At 45.3% G+C, this 9,926-nt stretch overlaps 1 long non-coding RNA gene across 1 annotated transcript; it reads right to left on the bottom strand.

Moving 5' to 3' along the window:
* Nucleotides 1-557: 557 nt before the first annotated feature.
* LOC115350783 lies at nt 558-7,504 on the bottom strand. The gene is made up of 3 exons (XR_003926611.2): nt 7,206-7,504; nt 6,398-6,465; nt 558-2,413 (listed from the first exon to the last, which is right to left on the bottom strand). It is a non-coding gene; the product is annotated as an uncharacterized LOC115350783 (long non-coding RNA).
* Nucleotides 7,505-9,926: the final 2,422 nt, after the last annotated feature.

Below are 9,926 nucleotides of genomic sequence, written 5' to 3'. Positions count from 1 at the left end.
CATATCTTTTAATTATCTCTTCAAAGGCGCTATTGAAAATCAGGAGTAAAACGGAAAAGCACAGAATACGCAAATTGCAAGCTGAAATGAGTTGCTCTAAAAGTTCAGTCTTTCCTTCTTTGAAATATAATAGGCAATATAAAAAAAAAAAACCACAACAGTAACTTTTATTAGAAGCACCATAATTTAAAAACTGTGAGCCCGAGATTTAATTTCATCCATAAGCTGCAATGTAATACTTTATTGACCTCAAGTTGTTTTATACTGTATTTTTGTTCTACCTCTTAATGCTAAGAGGCACATCTTTATAAGCCACTGGATTATTTGCTAATGCAACACTTTCATTGTATTTCAAGTGGGAAGAAAATCTATTTGTTGTGGGATTTCATTTTTCATAGTGTTTTTTTCCATGGATGTTGCATCTTTGTGGGTACCTTTCATCTAATACAATATTAGCATTCATGATGGGACTGACTGCTTCCTTGATATTCACTTGAAGCTGGATAACAAAGTAGGAAAGAGTAAGGGAAAGACAACAGAAATAGAAAAGTCTTGCATATATGTGATGGTTACTTGTCTAGCAGCAGCATCATTATGTCCCCAGAAAACTGTTTCTCTGTTTGAGATTTCACTCTCGTTTTGATGTTTTGTGGCTCAATGGACACTTAAAATAATTATTGTTATTTTTTCATTTTGCTTGTACAGCAAAAATGTGCTGGCACTCTCACAGATTCAATGGTGTTATTCACTTATAGTTCCAGAAGTAGAATGACGAGAAAATATTTTTTAGGATATTGTGCGGTGACCCAAATAGCACACACAGAAGGGATGCGAGTAAAGCTAAAGTATTTTCTATATTTATTTTGGCATCCAGAAAAATATAAATAATTGTCCTGTTACTACAAGTGGTCATCAGGAAGAAATTGAGAGTTCCTTGATGACACAACTGATAAATTCTTAAAAATGAGGACATTAAAAGAGTGTGATAGTGTTAACAAATTGTAATGGATTGATTTTCAAGAAATAGTCTGTCTATGTCAGGTATTACCATAGATTCACATTATGGAAGACTTCCTACACAATGAATAAATAATAATAACCTGTACACGAGGAATCACAATAAAAGCATTTGGGTTTACTTTCAAAATGTACTAAAGAGCTAAAATTAAACACGTACTTCCCCTCCCTCAGCCGATTCATCTCAATCTTCAATGGGGAAGCAGAAGCACATCTGTACGTGACACAATAAAATGCAGAAATAGAGACTATTGATAGAAAATTATTTTACGGTAATGGCTGTTTGTATTCAGTCTGCTCCTTGGAGATGAACGAGTTGTTATTAACCAAATGTTCAAAACCGTGACACGTAAATCTGCCTTCCTTGCAGGGCTCGAGAGACGAGTCTCAGAGAACATGAAGGGTTACTAGGAGCAAAGAGACATTTTAACATGAAACCTGCAGCAATGTGCTGTAGCCCTTAAACAAGAGAGACGACTTCCTTCGTCGCAGGGAAGGATTTCATGCGGGAATTCTGAAATTTTAAGAGCGGGCAGTTGGGGTTTAATTCACGCGATGAAACAGCACACCAGCAGGCGGGCTCTATTTTCCACCAGGAGGGGTGGGGAGGACTTGGCTTGTCCAGCGAAACCTCAGGACAAACGAAAACGTATGAAAATGTTCGATATTTTCCCCACCGACCTTTGGGTGTTGGAGAGCGCGGGGCAAAAAGCCGAAATGCCTTGTGAGCAGCTGCCTGTCGTTTGGGACCCTGCCAGGCGCCGAGATGCGCATCTCCGACGGGCTCTTCGTTAAGGGCCAGAAAACGGGCATGCCACGTAGCAGGGCAGCGCTTCTTGGCAGGCTGGCACGATTCAGACAACAGGAAGGATTATGGAGACCATACGCTAGTTCTTCCTCCATTTGAACTCCTCTGAGCTCCCGTTAACGAGCAAAAGCAGCTCGTTTCCAGCTTCCAGCGCGCTCGTCGTGTCAGGCTCTGAAGCAATTTCTTTTTGCAGAGGTCACGACTGAACCTCAGCGAGGTTAAGCGCCTTTCCCAGGACTGGAGGGTGACAGCAGTCAGGGCTGTGGGGAGCGATGACGAAGATAGGTCACGCAGCAAAACAATTGCAAGTCAGGAAAGGAATCCGGGCCATGGGATGCTCAGACCCCCGCACAGCCGGACATACGCTCACCACGGTGGGAATAAGAAAGAGGACGTTGTTTCTTCAAATGTCTTGGGCCTGAATGTTTATCAACGTGGAGACATCTTCAGATTTTTTCAAAACACGGTCGAGCCCAGGGCTTTCCTGGACATCAGGGGACTGCTTCGAAGGAGTTCGTAAAAAGCAGTGAAGGCTAACGAGCCCTTGGTAGGCTTCAGCTCTTTATTTCAGCGTTACGGGGTAGATGTCTGCAAATCAAAATAATTTGAAAAAATCACGGATCCTGCCTTTATCCAGGAAATATGTAACAAAAACCTGAAAAATCTCAGAAAACATCCACCAGAAAGACATCGTTATCCAGACTCCTCCAGGAAAGTATGAAAAAAGATGAGATCAAAGGTAGCTTCACCAACTGCCTTAAACCATGTTTATACATAACATTTTCCGTGTGTTCTGCTTTTAAAAGTAGATTAGGATTGGAAATGATTCAAAAACTTCTTCAAAATGAGCAAGAGCCCTCTGAACAGAGATGCGGGTTCAGGAATACCAACACCAGGGTGAGGAAATACACAGAAAGAGGTTCAGATGTAGATGAAGGGCTGTAAGGGAAGGTGTTGTAAAGCCCTTGCAAGTTAAAGATTTTGGGGAAAACGTCCAGACATCCAGACGTCTGGTCACAGGGAGTTGCTTGTGTCACACAAGAACCTCAGCCATGAATAGTGAGAACCGGCAAGGGCAGACCAAGGAGAAGGAGACTTACACTGAAGTTTGGCAAAGAGAAATGAAAAGAATCTCAGTGTAAGATCTCTTATTCCTTTTATATTACATTTTGGGTGCAAGAGAGAGACAGAGTGTGCATTTGACTTATCTTTTAGTATGGCTTTTCCTTTTTTTTCCTATTATGTCACAAGAATGCTCTTATTTAATGAGCTAAGGTAAGCCTGGGCAATGTGGGTCCTTACCCTCTGCGTGGAGCCCAGATGCATGCAAGGAAGCAAAGGGAGCCTGCCAGCAGCTCCTTGAGGCTAGGGTTCACTGGAGTTTTCTAACTTCTACAGCTGTCACAGAGGTTCATCGGTGCCCTGATTTCACTAGAAGATTCAGGTGTGTTAGATCATCCACAGGGAGTGTGCCTGTTCTCTGCAGACCTCATGCACACAGTCGGGGTTTCTTTGTTGGGTAGGAAAGAGGCAACAGAGGAAGATATCTGCTTGCGTGGGGCTGATGCTTCCCCGACCGGTTTTGACCAGCGAAGTTCTCTTTGCACCGTTTGAGAAGGATGAAGGGAATGTGTCCCAGTGCAGAACAGATCCTAAAGAATGGTAAATGTGTTTGCATCCAAAATGCTCTTGAAATACAACATCCCAGACCTACTGTTCAAAGAAGACATTACAGGTCATGCCTCAGCCCACCTCCTGAGCGTGCGCTTTGCTTTGAGTCCCACTGAAATCAATGCCCCTTTGAAGTGTACTTTCCTACATTTCCAAGAAGCGCAAGGGAGATACTGAAAGGTTAACCCCAAGGTAATGGCACTATAAGCTATAAATTTTAAACTTTGATCTATAGTCTTTCCATCAGCAGCTGTATAGATGGGTAAATTCCTTTTGATGCCTACAGCCGTGTCGCAGCACACCAACATTTAGAAATTGCACCTCCTTATTTATTCCTTGAGTGAATTTCTCTTGTTGCAACACAAGGCGCAAAGGAGCTTCTGCAGACCTGGCCGGTTCAAGGACCGGTCTGGTCAAAGCACTTCTGCTGTTGTCAGTGTCACGAGAGATCTTAGTCACTGTGCGGCACGGCAGCGATGGGTGAAGACAGGATTACTGGGACTGCTGGAGTGTAGGTGTATAATGCCAAAAAGCTTCAGGGGAAAGCAAACTGCAGCCTGGCTCCAGCACGGGGATGCCTCTCCCTGCCGTGCCTTCAGCTTTACGGTCTGGCATCACGCGTGAGCCAGTGGGCTCCATCACGTACCACCGACATCGCCCCGTCTGCCCGTGGGGTCACATAATACCAGGTCAAAATCGCCCCGAGTGTTTCCTTTCACGCTGCCCTGCAAAGCGCATCCTCCGCTTTCTGTCGCCCCTGGCTTTCCTCCAGAGCTCTGACTTTCTAGGTTTCTCATCCCCTTGAACATCTGCATTTCAGCTGGTTTTTCCCTAGATGTATTATGTTTCATTTTCTGAGTGAATGTCACTTTGTTATTTTTCAGCTGGTATGTGCAGACTCTTTCTATCCCCACTGGCGTTTGCAACAGTATTGTCTGTGAATCTTAATAAACCAGAGTGCAGACTATCAAAAGACAAGCACTTGGGTTTTTAGGAACCGCTGAGCTAACGAAAGGGGAAGGCGAACGCCCTGCCCGCAGCCCCGGAGGTGGGTTCGGGCTCTGGTGGCACAGAGAGCGTTTGAGCTTATGCCTGATCTGCAAGAATGAAGTTTTCATCCGTTTGAAAAGAAAACAGCAGCGACGATAACCCCCCCCAACCCCGACGGTTTGTATAAATGTATGGCAGTAAAGATGAAAAGCGACGCGGATGGAAGAGGAAAAAACCATCCCCCTTAAAAGTGCAATTGGCATTTCAAAGGCTGCTTTTGCTTTTAATTTGTGGCTTTTGGAAATGAATGCACGTTAGTTGACATTACAAAAGATGACTTGTGCTGAGTGGGCAAGTTCGGTGGTGTGCAGAGGAGCAAACGCTGCCTGAAGGAGGTAGACGCTCAGCCCGGCATCGCTTGGAGCACCCAGAGTTGACCTTTAAACCAGACGTGAGCCCTGGGCTCTCCCTGAGGCCACCAGGACTTTTCTAGCACATGCTGGAATTTGGGGGGATGCTTGGAGGTTGGCTGGGGCAGATTTGGAGGGGCAGGTTCAGGCTGCCCCATAGTCACTTTGTCCATACTCAGTCTTGCCCACTGAGACAGCCTGGGTCTGGCATTCCCTCCATATGGGAATCCTCTTTTCCCCTTGGACAGGACTGTTTTCCCCAACCCCATTTCAACGTTCATCTGCATGTCCTGACTATCCCTTAGCCAATATAAATGTGGGTAAAGGGCAGTTTTTAAAACAGCACTGGTGTATCTCTTTAAAAAATACTCCTCCTTCCCTTCTCTCCTCACCTGTCCCATCTTTTTCCTTGCTGGCTTCAGGGTGAATGGTCAAGGGCAAACTCGATTTCACAGTATGGCAGGCTGGAGAGCAACAGCTTCCTGAAGCAAGTATAAATGTGGAAGGTCTCGTGGGAAAAGAAAGGAGAGTGCACATATAGCAAAAAGGAAAGCTGGGATGAATGAAAAATAAAACACTGGGGGTGATTTCCTTATGGCTGGTGAGTACTTGTTTAGTTTAGGACAAAAGGTATTATTGTAAAATGCATTAGCTAGCGTGTTCTAACTGCTACCTCTTAACATTCATATGAAAGAATATCTTTAATTTTAATATATTATCATATTTTTAAAAGTACGGCTCAGACTGAAGTGAAAGCTGGTGAGGAGCTAACTTTGCTTGAGCTGGCTAACCTGTGCTAAAATAGTTTTCCTTGTCTAGATTAAGGGCACAGTCCATGACAGCAAGCTGATCAAGCTGCCCCTCATCAGCTGATCTGCAGTACTAGTCGAGTGCCTGTTCTTAGCTCATCAAGACTTTGAACTCGCGTGATTTCCCAAAGGGGACCCTCATGGAAAATCCGAGCCACAGGTTATGTTAAGTTGTATAAGATGAGTAGTTGCTGTGGCCCTGGTAGGCACTTTCAGCAGAAGATCTGCCTAATTTTTGTGCCACAAGTACGTCTCTTGATGCCATGAGGTCCGGGATCTGGATCACTCATCAGTCCTTTCATCCTTTAAGAGTCACAGCATCTACGTGAGGCACTGCTGATAGGCAGTCTGAATAAAGCCCCTTTCTCTATCTAATCTGACCGGGCTGATGTAATGCACGATACGAGCCAGCATCTTCATGAGATAGGAATCTAGGAGCTGCTCATGTGGCTAAGCCTTATACCAGACACTGCCCAGTAATGTTGACTGGATGGGGGAATTAACCAGAGGAACAGTCAAGGCTCTTTGATTAAGGGATTGCATCAATTGTCATAAGATATGTTTGCAATAAAGATCTGTGGTTCCTGCTAGTAGGTCGGTATCAGTTGTGGCTAAGAACACTATCTTGCCATCTGTTCTTGGCAGGAATTGTACAATCCTTTCTTTCAAGTCGCAGATATTATTACACTTACTCAGCCTTTGTCAGCTCAGGACTTGACCATTATAATGCTCCCCGCAGGATGCTGCTCGCTGCGACCATCTGGAAAAAGAAGCTAGATCAGTATACAGCTGCTTGCTTATTCAGTATCATTTCATACCGCAAATGTCTTACACATCTGCCTTATCGTCTGTCCCAGCTATTCATTTGTGGGTGTGGTAGGAGGTGTTGCTTTGAATCTATACACTGCTGCTGTGCGTGCACGCACAAAACTATGCTCGAGGAACATTAGGCTGCAAAGTGGGGTACGCCTGGGAAACATCGGTATGAAAGTGGACTGTGAAATTTCTAGTTTAGAGGCTTTGCAAGAAGCCTCTGGACTTCATTAACTGTATGATAAAGGAGTATTCATACCTCCTGTCTTTGGCTACATGGGCACAACCTCTCCCCACCGACTAGATTTCTAACTTCTTCCTCCGAATTGCCCCCAAGCCAGATTGCTGTGATGTCCTCCAGTCACTGTGAACACACTGTCCCCCCACCAGCCACAAGCCCTTGCCTCTTTCCTTGCACAGAAAGGATGGCGCCCACCAAGCCAGCAGCTGTTCGGTGTTTTGCTTTTCATCGTTATTCAATGCATAGCCCAATACCCCGCTGACCACGCGTTATCCAAGCTTTTCCCAGAGGCAGATTTGTTCCTTTCCTCATGGTCCCTTCTGTGCCACTCATCACTACTGTGGGATTACAAATCAATTTATTCTCATAGCCTCGTTTGTGGGGGAGACAGTGGTTGTATCTCCATCTTGCCCGAACGCGGTTGCTAAATTCTCCTAGGGTCTCACCTGCTGTAAGCACGCTTCACCCTTTTGCAAGCCCTCAGGTACCAAACCCAGTGCAGATCCATCATCCCTGCGGGCTGGATCCGGCTCAGGGCCACAGGTCTTTCCTCATTGTCACCACGTCTTGCTGCTGGTGGCCAGGGTGGCTCTCGGAGCACGAGCGGAGGACATGGCGTCTGTCTCTCCTGGCCTTTCGACGTTCCGGTGCCCAGGTTGCACGGAGAAGGAGGTGCCCACCTCAAAGGCAGAGGAAACAAGCACCGGCACAAAGATGGGGGGTCATGGGGAAGGTACCTGAGGACCAGGAGCCTCGCAAGGAGAGGGGGACAAAGACTGACTGGGGTAAGGCCACTGGCTCTGTGGGCTGGGACTGGGAGGAGAAGCCGGGTGACGGATAAAATAGCTCACAGGCTGGAAAATAGGAAAGGCTGGAAAGGTTAGGAGACCAGGACAAGAAGCCAGGGATGAGAAAAGAAACAGAGCAGAGACTGGGAGAGGCCGGAGCACGTTCTCCGCCATGGTCTTGGACAAAGCCCATCCTGGCAGTCCTCTGTTGGCATGAAACAGCCATGAAACTCACCCACAAACTGTGCTATCATCCTCATCTTCTCGCTGGTCCAAGGATTGGATGGCAACCTATCGCTGCTATCAATTACTCCCTCAGATCGAGTGTCTGAGTCACTTCAAGTCTTGGAGGATCAATCTACCGCAGACCACATCTAACCTACTGGCTTTTCAAGGCAGATCTTACCTGCGGAGACAAGGTAGAAGCTAAAATTCAATTCACAGTGGAAAATCTTTGGAGCTGCTGCCATACTAAGTGTCGTATTTTCCCGGGTAGCGTTCATGTACGTTGTAGCAGCAATGAACGTGTAGCTCTTCTGTACGCAGTTACAACCGCGTGAGGAAATCACACAGTCTATTTGCACAGCCCGTTAGCTGCATAACTGGTCTTTTGTACACAAAATCTCTGATTCAGCAAGTTCTTTAATCATGTGTCCCACTTTAAGCATGTCTCTGAAAATCGGGCCTTATGTCACGTACCTCTGAAAAATCGATTTTTGTAGCAATTTGCAGCTTTGTCTGTCGTTTTAGCTCTCTTGTTGGATTTGCCTGAAATTCTGTGCCTGAAGCAGAACATGAAGCAAACATAACATTTCATATAAATGATTATGTTTGTCAACCAGTTATCTGTTTATGGCTTAAAGTGACACTATCATAGTTTTCCATTTTTCTGCATTATTACCCCAGAAGAAAGGACTACCACCGTAAAAAAAAAAAAAAAAAAAAATCTGCTGCTAAAACTACCCATGGTTTGGTTTTTTACCTCCTTTTGGTTAATGGGAATAAAACTAAACACCAGAAAAAGCCACATTTCACATGATCTATCTACCTGTATGTCTTCTCTTAAGCTCCATAAACTGTATGGGTATACCATATAGCTTCACAAGTTTGCACTTCTCAAACATGCTAAATTGGCATGATCCCACACAGCCTATCATGCACTACATCCAACCACACGGTAAGAAATTTGCTCAACTAACAGTTTTATATCTAGTTCATGTGCGCAGCACAAGGCTAGTGATTCAATGCTGTCTGCTGAGAAACGGGAAAAATTATCTGTATTATTAAAATCTTAACAGTTTTCCTATGCATTTAGTGATGATATTTTTTGACTGGAGTTATCTAAAATGCAGCTTGCCCTCCTGCTCCTTGTTATGTACATGACAGCCTTCGTTGCTGGCTTCTCCAGAGATGATTGACTGTACTTCGGTATCAGAGAGCACATTTCCAGGTCTCAGGAAGTTTTTGAAGGCAGACAGTGTGTGGCTCCCCTGGTGACTCTCAGAGGACGTATATGCCAGTCGTGACGGAAAGAAACGATGACCTCTCTTTTTGTCTTCGGAAACTTTACGGATCTGTCCAAGGAAAGCCAATTTGGGAATCAAATAACCTTTGCGTTTTCTAGGCTGCAGCCTGAATAGGCAGAGAAGGAGGAAACCACTGTCAATAAATGCAAAGCTAAAAATAGGCAAACCAAAAGCCTCAGCAGAGCTCTGGAAAAATTCTGAAGGTGGAAGTAAGAGTTATTTATAAGGTTGGGAATTGAGAGGGGAGAAAGAGGTCAGTAGAAGACTTTATTTACATAGTTTGGGTTCCAGAAATTACTTTCCAGTGCACACAGCACCATTAGGAAGTGTTTCTGCTCGAGTCCTGAGTCCTAGCTACTTTTTGTACCTAGACAACACGGTGTGCCGTGCCAGGAAGCAGGTTTCTGGGCATTCCCGGGATGCAAGAGGGACAGGACTCAGGAGCTGCAACTCCACTCTTCAGCGCAGAGATTCTTACTTACAGACACATGTTTTGCCAAAGCACTTTTCGGAGTCTGAAAGCAGGTCAAGCTGCCTCCATAGGCATGGTCCTACTTGGTCGGTAGGTAGGTAGAATTACAGATAGATGCATGCCTGGGGTGGAGTCCTCTTCTCTAACCTGAACTGCAAAGAAGTGAGTTTTCTAAGTGAGTTAGCTAGGGTGTATCCAGACACCTCCACCACGGCAGGTGAGCTTTGATGATTAGCACTGACCTAGGCCATGTCTACTTGAGCAAGTAGCGCAGTGCATTAGGAGCAGATTGAGAGAGGGAGAAGCGGTGCTGAAAACTTGATGTTTACACTATACGCGTTGGTCTCCCTCTAGTCTCATCCCATTAGCACACCAGAAGTG

This window comes from Aquila chrysaetos, chromosome 14 (genome assembly GCF_900496995.4).
Source record: "Aquila chrysaetos chrysaetos chromosome 14, bAquChr1.4, whole genome shotgun sequence".
Classification (NCBI taxonomy): Eukaryota; Metazoa; Chordata; class Aves; order Accipitriformes; family Accipitridae; genus Aquila; species Aquila chrysaetos.
Note: the sequence above shows the minus strand (reverse complement) of the source record. Positions and strands in the feature narration are given on the sequence as shown.